Genomic DNA, 12,085 nt, shown 5'->3' on the forward strand with positions numbered 1-12,085 from the left:
CAAAACACTCCATATCCTGACTCTGGACATTTTCACTGATTGTCTCCTATGAGTGAAATATTTTCCCTTATTCACATACCAGCTAAAATCTGGCCTTTTACAGGAAGACTTTCTCAACCCCACTTAATACCTGTGCCTTTTCTCTAAGAAAAGTTACCAATTACTCTGTATATATTGTGTTTGTAAATACATGGTTGCATGTTGTCTCCCCCATTAGACTGTGAACTTGTTGAGAACGAAGATTGAATTTTGCCTTTCTTTCTATCCATAGTACTTAGTGCGAACAGTGCCTGCCATATAGTTGGTACTTACCAAATGATTGTTGATTGATTGCTCAATTAATTTTATTTAATGTAAAACTATAAAGAAAACACATTGATAATTTTTAAAAATATCAAGCCACACTTTTTAAACACAAAATGGCCATACTGTGCTATTGGTTTTAACAAATTTTAACTCCTCCTAGTTATATGGGATTGGCTGGAGGAAAATGACTATTTTGTTAAAAGCCTTTTGATCACTTATTCTTCTAATAGAAAGCTGTCATGCTTGATCTGAATGATTGGTGGAAACACAATCTGTGCTGCTTCATTTATCTAGGACAAAATTAGCTACATCATTACTAACAGCAGCCAGAATTTTTGGAATGCTTATTAATTGGAGAATGTGAAGCAGAAAGAGGACTGGATGACCCTGAGAGAGCAATAAAAGAGGGGAAATTAATCAAGTAGGAGGCCAATTTCATATTTATGAGTCTACTAAGTAAAAGAGGACTACACAAAACTTTCACCTATGATCATCTTTAATCCATCCCATGCTCACAATTTGGGTGGTCCTGAAAGTCAGAAATATCACAGTGAAGGAAGAACTTTTTTAAAGTTAGAGTTTTTAGAAAATAGACAGGATTGCCTTGTGAATGAATGAATCAAGAATAATTTATTACATATTTAGTAGGTACTAAGTTCTGTGCTAATGACTCGAAATAGAATAAGCAAGACAGTTCCTCCTCCAGAGGGAGTTACATTCTAATTAGAGAAAATGAGAGATGGACACACACCAAGAGAGAGATCAAAAGATCAAGAAATTGGGGCAGCTAGGTGGCACAGTGGATAGAGCACTGGCCCTGGAGTCAGCAGGACCTGAGTTCAAATCTGGTCTCAGATACTTGACACTTACTACCTGTGTGACCCTGGGAAGTCACTTAACCCCAATTGCCTCACCAAAAAAACAAACAAACAAACAAAAAAATCGAGAGATTGAGAGATTGAGAGATTGAGATTGATCAGTTTCTCAGAAGATGGTAAAGCCCCAAGATTCCAAGGATTCAATGGGGAGGAGAATGGCCCTGGGAATCTTAGGGTTTATCTGCATGTTATGAAGTGGTGCCAAGAAATCTGAAGAGCATATCAGCAGAACAGCTGTAAAGGCTGAATGAAATTTGGGATTAAAGGCAGAGAAGATGCTAAAGCCTGTTGTTCCTCTATAACTTAATACATGTTTATTGATATATTGATTTATTGGAAAGATCTCAATTGTTTCCTTCAATCTCAGTCAAGCAATATTTGTCTTCACTATAGGCTGAGGGCCATGGAAAGACCCAGTCTAACACCACAAGGAAGCAGACCTGAGTATCCAAGTTACGAGTATATTCTAGGTTCTTTCCCAAAGGAGTGGAAAATGTGGGGTTAGTCGTGATGGAGAGAATGGAGCACTGAGAAAAAGGAAAAGGACTCCCAATAGCAGTTGTTCCTTCTCAGGCTATCTTGATAGGATCTGGGTAGCCAGAGTTAGGAGAAGAGGGAAGGGAAGAGGAAAAGATCCCCCTTCTGTCAGCTATCTCTGTCTGACTGACCTGGTGGATCATGGGCAAATGAAACTCCTGGGACCTCAGATTTCCTCTCTATAAAAAGGAAATAATAACATACTACCTAGCTAGAGAGAATTGTAATAGAAAGCTCCCTTGAGAGCCTTAAAAATCTACACTACAGTGATATATTATAATTATTACTGTAAATAAAGCAGATGTTAGGTCATCTGTTTTATACGTTGCAAAGGATATTCTAGAACTGAAGTCTGGTCTAGGTAACCTCTAAGCCTCTTTCTCACTCTAATATTATATTATTGTTGGAAATTAGCATCATTATCAATCATTTCTCAAAACCATAACTGATTGAGCTCAATGTCAAATTGCGTAACAACTACTGATATCCATATGACACTTTGAGGTTGGCCAAATGCTTTGCTTGCATTATGTCTTCTGAACCTCACAGAAATTCAGAGACATATTGTCCCCATGTTACACTTAAAAACATAAAGGATCCAATAATTATTTTCAAAATACAAACACAACTATTAAATATCAAACTACTACAGAGAGTTAAGTGCCTTGCTTGGGGCTCACACAACAAGTAAGCATCAGAGAAAGGATTCAGATCAAGGATTGGAAATTCAGTAATCATTCCACTGTCCCATGTTTCCCTCCTTCCTATACCTTGTGTTTCATATTCTCCTTTGTTATCCAATTTCTCTGTTGCTTTTCATTTCTTCTTTCCTAATTTTTTTCTCTGAGAAAACGTTTCTTTAAATATTAATATGAGGACCACCACAATTCATAATGTATTACAAGGAAAGGTTCGGATAGCTGGATAGTATTTTGAGACTAATTTATAGATGAAAACTAAATGGTAGAAAACTCAAAATGATCTAAAAATCATACAATATGAAGAGTAATTAATTTAACTCAGTAGTGGAAAAACACTAGCTCTGGAGTCAAAGGATTCGAATTTAAATTTTACCTCCGATGTTTATTGTCTGTCTGACCTTGAAGAAATCACATTCCCTTAATTCAAATCTTTTCATCAGTAAAATGAGAAGATTGGCCCAAAGAATTTCTGAGGTTCCTTCCATTTCTAGATCTATAATGCTATGATCCTTTAAAAATCTATTACCTGCATATATGGAAAATGGACACCATTATCCCCTTAAAGAGAAACTAAATGGGAAAACAGTCTTATTTCAATTTTGCCTAGATTAAATAATCATAGTAATGATCCAACATAGAATTATGCATAATCAAAAAAACTGAAGGTGTTAAAATGAAAAATATTGAAGGTCATAAACTTGCTAAATGGTCTGGAAATGCAATCATTACCTATTAGCAAGCACTTGGTTAGAAGTTATAAAATAATTATTCAAAGCAAATAGCAGCATGTGGCATTCTAAGTTTTGTTTACTTCTAAAAGAGCATTAAAAAACCCAGCACTGTATGAATATTTCCAGAAACACTATAAAGATGTTCTGAGCATACTATAGTCCACAGAAAAATATTCTCTTTACTATTCTTCAACTTAAAAGCTCTTCTCCCTGAGCTCAATATTTGGTAATGACTGTATATTTCTAAATGGTATCTTTGCAGTGTTTTTTACCATCTTACATAAAATTGTAAACAAGATAAGAGATCTGTATACATGTATATACATGAATGTATACATATCCTTTGTCATGTTTAGAGTTTTAACTATACATGAATACATGTATGTGTGTATATGTGTGAAACATACACATATGTGTGTGTGTATATATAAATTGTTTTAAGGAAAGAAATGCCTTGCCATGAATCTAAGACAATGATTTCAAAATGGTGTCCTCATATGTTATTTTGAAATGGAAAAATAGATGGACAATCTGAAATTTTGACAAATTATAATAGTCTATTTTATTTCATAATATTATTCATTCAGAGTTGGAAGGCCCCTTAGATGTCATTTTACAGGTGAAGAAAGTGAGTTAAGTGATCTGTCCAAAGTAAAAAAAAGGAGTCACAAAAGCAGAATCTGAACTCAAGTCCTCTCACTCTGTCAGGTGCTATTTATGCCATATGTTTCATTCTTTCCTTTTCCTTTCAAAGCTGATAATTTGAAAGGGGTGTACTCTGGAGTGTCTTTTCAGTGTTCTTGGAAAACCACATTGAAGGCATAGATTAAATTCAGAAATTCAGGATATGATTAGCTACAGGGTTTTTGTTTAGTTTTTTGTTTGTTTGTTTTAGTAATGGCATCAGAGATGCTTTTGAAAATGTGGCTTTGTTTGCAGTTTGTTGGTTTGTGGTTTTTTCCCTGTGTGAGAATGAGCAAGTGGGTGGTGGGGGTAGGGAACTATGTCAGCTAGTACATCAATTGGCTGAATTTTTCTGCTAATATATTTGACATTACAATTCTGCCTTCTGGTAGAGAAAAATGATCCTCAGTGATTTTAAATTACATCTAGTTTGGTGAAAAATATATTCTGTATAATATTTGATGATTTAGAGACATTCTCAGACTAGACAAATCACTTTTATTGACTTATGTTTCAAAGCTGCTTTTATGTCATATTTTAGTTGTCAGAAACTGATTCACGAGTAGAATAAAGAAAAAAAAATGTCCTCCCAATATTTCTTTGTGAAGGCCTGAGATATGATTTTTAATTGTGGTCAACTTTTCATCCTCACCTACTTTGGAACCATGTCCTAAACTCATGAAGAGAAAAGGGAGAATGATTTTGTTCAGTGGTTCCTCCTAGAATGGAAGTGTCAACTATTGGGAGAGTGTTGGCTGGCACAGTATTATATCTGGTGATGACACAGGGATGTGTTACTTATGTGGGAAAGGGGAGAAATGAATAATGTTAGGATGAAAAAGACCTTTTAGAAGAAATGCTTTGTAAAGATGATGTAGGACAGAAACTGATTCTTCTACCACTCTTTTTTCTTAGCTGAATTCCACCCTTTGGTAATCTAGCATATGTTAATGCCAAAAGTGGTTGAGAGGAGCAGTGGTCAAAATATAAGAACAAATTTTAAAGTGTCTATATGAATGTTACATAGAAATAGTGGAGATGTTTTCTTTTCTTTTCTTTTTTTTTTTAGTGAGGCAATTGGGGTTAAGTGACTTGCCCAGAGTCACACAGCTAGTAAGTGTTAAGTGTCTGAGGCCAGATTTGAACTCAGGTACTCCTGACTCCAGGGCCAGTGCTCTATCCACTGTGCCACCTAGCTGCCCTGGATATGTTTTCAACAATCATTTATTTATTAGGCTCCTACTATGTGCAAGCTACTGGGCTAAGCACTGGAAATACAGGAAAAAAAGCCATGATTGTGGAAAAATTAAGTTTGGGCATTCAGAGTTTCCATAGAAGCCATTAAATAGGGGCATTTTAATGGGGTCATTGTGACAATTTGGTTATAAATTTCTTCTAATATAAAATTATTATAAGGAGGTAGCATGGAAGATGGAGGGATGCAGCTTGGGATCTGTAATCATGAAGATCTGAGTTCAAATTCTGGCTCAAAAACTTATGAGCATTATTTGGTTACTTTAGATGAGTAATCAAATAACAATAGCTATAGATACAGATTATTTTGCCCTGTATCAGACTACTTTGGAAGCACTGAAAGCTTATAAGTTCCCCATCTTGTCTCTGAGGTCCTGAATAACACAACACTCCTTACCCCAAGAAAGCAGCAATAGGACCAGCCCAGATTTTCCCTGCAGAAGTGAGGCAAAGCCTACCCCTAATATCAAAACTAAAATAAAGAAATAGACTGGAAGAATGGGCAAACAGCAAAAGAACACTGAAGACAAAAACCCAGAAGAGAATGACTCCAAAATATCTACAAGCAAATTCTCAAAGAAGAACATAGATTGGGCACAAATTCAAATAGAATTCCTGGAAAATATAAACCAAGACATTAAAATCTAGTTAAAAGCTGTTTTTTGAGAGGATAAAATGGAAAAAGAAATGAGAATTAAGAAAGAAAGAATTGGAAAGAGAATCAATAGCTTGGTATAAGACATACAAACCTTGCCCAAGCAACAAACTCCTTTAAAATTAAAATAGACTGAATGGAAGCCAATGATTTCATGAGATAACAAGAACTATTAAAACGAAGTTGAAACACTGAAAAAATAGCAGTAATGTAGGTTACCTCATAGCAAAAACGACTGACCTGAAAAACAGATCAAGGAGAAAAAAAATTAAGAATCATTGGACTATCTGAATTCCATTATACAAAAAAGCCTAGACATTTCAAGAAATCTTAAAACTACACAGATCTCTTAGAACTAGAGGACAAAATGGAAATAGAAAGAATCCACCTCCCACTTCCTGAAAGAAAGCCCCAAATGAAAACTCCCAGGAATACCATTGCCAAAATCTAGCCTTTTCAGATCAAAGAAAAAAATTAAGTACCAAGGAGCCATGTATGATTCATCAGCCACCTATAAAGAAACAGAGAACTTTGAATACAATATTCCAAAGGCTTATAGGCAAGAATAACTTACCCAATAAAACTGAGGGGGAAACTATAGGTGGAAAAATGAACCTTTAATCAAATAAAGGATTTCTAAGAATTCCTAATGAAAAGACCAATGCTGCAAAAGAAGCTTAGAAATTCAAACATGGAAGTTAAAGAGAAGCATAAAATAGTAAAGATGAATGAACAATAATTGACAAGAATAAATTGTTTACATTCTAACATGGTGAAATAAATACATGTCCTCTTTGGGCCCTGTCATCCTCAGGGGTCATAGAGAGAGTCTAATTAGATAAGGCCTGGGAAAATATCTGCAGTATCTTGGTGATCTTAAAAGAAGAATGGAAAGAGAAGAGAAATACATTGTGGGGAAGAGGGGAAAGTAAAGGAAAAGAAAGAGTAAGGAAAATTATCTCATGTAATTAGGATGCATGAGAAGACTATACAAACAAGGAGGATGGGGTATAGGTGACAGCTAACATTTCAACCTTACTCTCATTAGAATGGGTTAAAGGAAGAAAGGAGAAAGAGGGGGAGGGAGAGATGTAGAAATATGTTTATTCAAAATGAAAATAGCAGAGAAACCTGGAGAATATAGCAGGCACCATGCCAGGAAACTGAATCACTTCCATTTGAATTGTCTTAGGAAGATTCTGAAGATCAGCTGGCAGGATAAGGTACTCTCAAGTTAACCTGCCAAACATTCAAACTCTAATGAAGAGAGTCCAACTCAGATGGACTGAACACATTGTTCAAATATGTAAAAGACGTTTTTATGGAGAACTCATACAAAGCAAGTGCTCCCATGGAGGTCAGAAGAAGTGATACAAAGACACTCTCAAGATCTCAAAGACCAAATGAGAAAACATATGTAAAGTGCTTTACAAAACTAAAAGTGCTATTGAAAGAAGCAACATGATAGAGTAGATTGAAAGCTGGTCTTAAATCCAAGAAGACCAGAGTTCCAGTCATGCTTCTGACATATATTAGTTCTGTGACTCATAGCAAGTCACAACCTCTTTGTGCTCTAGGCACCTCTCTAAGAATATAAGTTGCATAGAAGGTGGAGATCTGCTTTGGTAGAGTGAATCCCCTCGCCTGAGAGTTCCTTCTACCAATGAAATCACAGGTAAAAAAAATTTTAATTTTTTTTTTTTTTTAGTGAGGCAATTGGGGTTAAGTGACTTGCCCAGGGTCACACAGCTAGTAAGTGTTAAGTGTCTGAGGCCGGATTTGAACTCAGGTATTCCTGACTCCAGGGCCGGTGCTCTATCCACTGTGCCACCTAGCTGCCCCACAGGTAAAAAAATTAAAAGAAGAAGAAAAGAAAAGAAAAAGCTGTTGTGTCATACACAGCTTGGGGGGAAACTGCATGAAATCTAAACAATGCAAGGTAATGATCACTGCATCAATGAACCATTATATTTGGACTAAAGCCATGTTTTTATACCCAATGTGATGCACCTACTTCTACCTTTCCTGGCTGTGAAGTCATAATACTTGAAGGGACAGATGTTGCTGTCATAAACATAGCATTATGAAGGCTTCACAGGAGGATTAAGTAGCAGTTGCAATATGAACAAAAGAAGGTGTTTACTTTTTTTTTGTTGTTTATTTTCTTTTTTCCAAGGAAATAGTAGTTTGATGAATTTAAAATGAGTAAAGATAATTCCTGGCCAAACAGCATGAGCTCTTTAAAAGATTTAGCTGTGTATGCATAAACCAGAATACCACATACATGAGCACATCCACTGTTTTTGGTGAAAGAGGAAAGAACAAAGTTGGGAGGAGGGCTCTATCTATTTGGCAACACTACCACCAGATGTAGATAATTCTTAGCTATTCTTGTGCTTTTGGAAAATGGAGCATCATTTTTTAAAATTCTCAAAAAATGTAGTGGTTTTTTTATGGAAGCTGAAACTTGCATTTGTTGCTAGGTAAAGGACAAACTAAGTTATCGGTTCACTGAATCATTAGCAGCATATTATATATATAGATATACATGTATATCTATATATATGTATATATAGACATACCTAGTGTGTGGGTCAGTATATATATCATATATACATGTAGCATATATATATAAACACATGGATGTGTACATATACATATACACGCCACTTATACTTGCATGCACTATAACCATATGCACACAAGGCATCTGCCCATAGAGGTCTATAAGCTTCCTTCCTTCTCTTCCCTACTTTGGAGTTTACTCATGTAAATTGGACATTCCTTCTACAAAGTTGTACAAATCTGACTTACTCTTTAAAGCATTTTGGCAATTTTCTTCTTCTTCTTCTTCTTCTTCTTCTTCTTCCTTCTTCCTTCTTCTTCCTTCTTCTTCCTTCTTCCTTTTTGTGTGGAGCAATGAGGGTTAAGTGACTTGCCCAGGGTCACACAGCTAATTAAGTGTCTGAGGTCAGATTTGAACTCAGGTCCTCCTGAATCCAGGGCCAGTGCTTTATCCACTGTGCCACCTAGCTGCCCTCACATTTGGTAATTTTCAAAGTAGCCATAAAGACTTATAGAATGGCATAAAACAGCATCATGATGAAGGAGGAGAGGGGCGCAAAACAGCAATAGAGGGAAGATAAGTCACATGGAGGAATTTAACATCACTAGTCCAAACATTACTTTCATTGCTCTGAAACATTCCCAACCTTCTGATGTTTTGAGTTTCTATCCTTCTCAAATTCTTCATTTTGAAGGGTATCTTATTTATCCTTAGGCACTCCTTGCTGCTGTTGCTGCTTACATACTACTACTAATAATAACAGCACCAGCAATAATAAAAGACAATAGCATTTATATAGCACTATAAGATTTGCTAAGCACTTTAAAAAAAACTAGCTAATTTGATTCTCACAACTCTGTGAGGCAGATTGTTATCATCCCCATTTTACAGATAAGGAAACAGAGGTAGACAATCATTTAGTAACTTGCCCAGAGTCACAAAAATAGTAAATATTTAAGGCTAGATTTGAACTCGGATCTTCCTGATTCCAAGTCCAGCATACCACTATCTACTGTGCCACTTAGTAGCCTAGAAAGGCCATGGTTTTGGAGGGAAAGGGAGACAGATGTAGCTGATATTCACAATTTCCTGAGATTTTCATCCATACAATTGGCTCTTCTTTTCCCACCTTCCCACCCCTCTATGTTATTATCATCATTGTCAAGGGAAAGGAAAAGGATAACCTTTTCTTTTTTTTTCTTTTTTTTTTTTTTGTGGGGCAATGGGGGTTTAGTGACTTGCCTAGAGTCACACAGCTAGTAAGTGTCAAGTGTCTTGAGGCCGGATTTGAACTCAGGTACTACTGAATCCAGGGCTGGTGCTTTATCTACTACACCACCTAGCTGCCCCCAGGATAACCTTTTCAATGTATTTTCACCTGATCCCTTTTGGTAGACTGTTGCAAGGCAAATCTCTATAATCAGTCAAAAAAGTATTCTTTGAGTACCTACTAGGTCCCAGATACAGTACTAGCAATTGAAAATATAGACAAAAGTTGTCCCTGGCCTCAAAGAAATAACGTGTGTGTGTGTGTGTGTGTGTGTGTGTGTGTGTGTGTGTGTGTCCAAAAAGTCGCAAAAGACAGACCCTGTTCTCAAAGAGCTTAAAACTTAAGGGGAGAGACAACATGCAAATGAATACATACAGAGATATATACAGGAAAAATAAGAAATAATTAACAAAGGGAGGACAACAGAATTGAGAGGTCAAGAAAGTCTTCCTGTAGATGAGTATTAACAAAATACTTGGTAATTAAGAGATCATTGCTAACTTTGGAAAGGGCAGTTTCTGTCAACTGATAAGGTCAGAGAAAAAAATCATAGAAAAGCATGAGAAGAAAGTAAGTGAAAGCTAGGAGGGTAAACAAATTTTTCAGAGTTCAGCTGAGAAAGGGAAGAGAGTGTTAGAGCAACAGTTTATGGATATAGTTGGATCTAGTGAGTCTTTTTTAAGGGTGGGAAATACTTGAGCCCATTTGTAGGCAGAAAAGAAGCAACATCAGAGGGAAGGGGTGATGGCCAAGGCAATATAGAACATAGGAGGGAAGGAGATCAAGGAAGGAGATCATGTAGCACTCTCAAATATAATCATATTTTATTGTATACTATAGTTATCTGTATATTAGAAGTATCTATGTATCTTTTCCTCCTAGTCTTTAATATCCAGAGCCTATATCTTTTTTTCATTTGTATCTTTGCCAGAACCTAGCACAGTGCTCTGCACATAGTAGGCCCTTAAAAGTGTTTGTTTGTTTGTTTTTTCATTGTAATGAACTGAACTTTGGTATTCAGGAGAAAGTTAGGGGAAGTGCCCAATGCAACCTGCCTCTTAACAAACCAACTAGGAATAACTCTATAGAGGGAAGATATTTGTCCAACTGTTCAGTTTGTTTTCATGAATGAATAACAAATATGCATTAAATGCCTATTCTGTGCTGTGTGTTGTAGTGGATGGAGTTCTGAGTCTGCAGTTAGGAACTTCTTAGTTTAAATACTGCTTCAGATACTTGTTATGTGATTCTGGACAAATCACTTAATATCTGTCTGCCTCAGTTTTGTCAAGTGTAAAATGGGATAACAACTACATGTGAGAGTTAATGTGAGGATAAAATGAGATAACACTTGTAAAGAGCTTAGCACAGAATTTGTCACATAGTCAGTGTTTAAGAAATGTACCAGCTGACAGGCAGCTAGGTGGTACAGTGGATAAAGCACTGGCCCTGGATTCAAGAGGACCTGAGTTCAAATCCAGTCTCAAACACATGACACTTACTAGCTATGTGACCCTGGGCACACATTGCCCCACCAAAAAAAGAAAGAAAGAAATGTATCAGTTTTTTCATCTGCAAAACATGGACAATAGAATCTAATTTACAGCTTATGACTATCTAATGAAATAGTTACCTAATAGGCTTTTTAAACCTTAAAATCCTCTAGACATTTTTTTTCTTAGTGTGGGAACTCCTTAGTAGATAAGTTTGAGAGCTACCTGGAACTCAGAGCTTCAATGAAATTTTGAGAGTCACATAGCTGGGGCAGCAAGGTGGCACAGTGGATAAAGCATGGGCCATGGATCCAGGAGGACCTGAGTTCAAATCCAGCCTCAGAGACTTGACACTTACTAGCTGTGTGACCCTGGGCAAGTCACTTAACCCTCATTGCCCCGAAAAAAAAAATTTTTTTAAGTCACATGGCTGGTAAGGGTCAGAGGCTAGATTTGATCCCAGTTCTTCCTGACTTCAAGACCAGCCCTCTGTCCATTCCAGAATGCTGTTATCTTGCTTTACACATAGTTGCTTAGTAAATACTAAGTTGCCACACGGAAGAGGAGATAAAGTACTGAGTAATATCTGGGATCAAATCTTGCTATATGACTACTGGCAAGTGAGTTAAAAGCTCTGAGTCAGTTTTCTTGTTTATAGAATAAGGGTGGTTGTACAATTTATTTTTACCTGAAAAGGCTGGTATGATGGTCAAATGAGAGAGTGTTTGTAAATCTTAAAATATTATACAAATGCCAGCTCTTATATTTTCATCATAGATGAGGATAGTAGTGTTGGTTCACAGAATAGATTGTAGCTAGGACTGGTGTTCTTAACAACACAGTAACATTTTTCTATTTGATTTATTAATAAGTAATACTGGTTTATTATAATATTTGTTTGACAGTCCAACACATATTCATGCTTTGGAATATCAAACATTCTGAGTAAAAAGAAAAGAAAATAGCATGATTTGATAGAGAGGATTATTTTAATTTTTTCCAAATTTGGT

The 12,085-nt window shown here is 36.2% G+C and overlaps 1 protein-coding gene across 7 annotated transcripts in view; it reads left to right on the forward strand.

The window, feature by feature from the left end:
* The window catches only part of EPHA6 (EPH receptor A6), a 1,203,504-nt gene that overhangs the window by 860,295 nt on the left and 331,124 nt on the right, over positions 1-12,085 (forward strand). The gene's annotated exons all lie outside the window — the stretch shown is intronic.

Source organism: Dromiciops gliroides, chromosome 3 (assembly GCF_019393635.1).
Source record: "Dromiciops gliroides isolate mDroGli1 chromosome 3, mDroGli1.pri, whole genome shotgun sequence".
In the NCBI taxonomy this organism is placed as follows: Eukaryota; Metazoa; Chordata; class Mammalia; order Microbiotheria; family Microbiotheriidae; genus Dromiciops; species Dromiciops gliroides.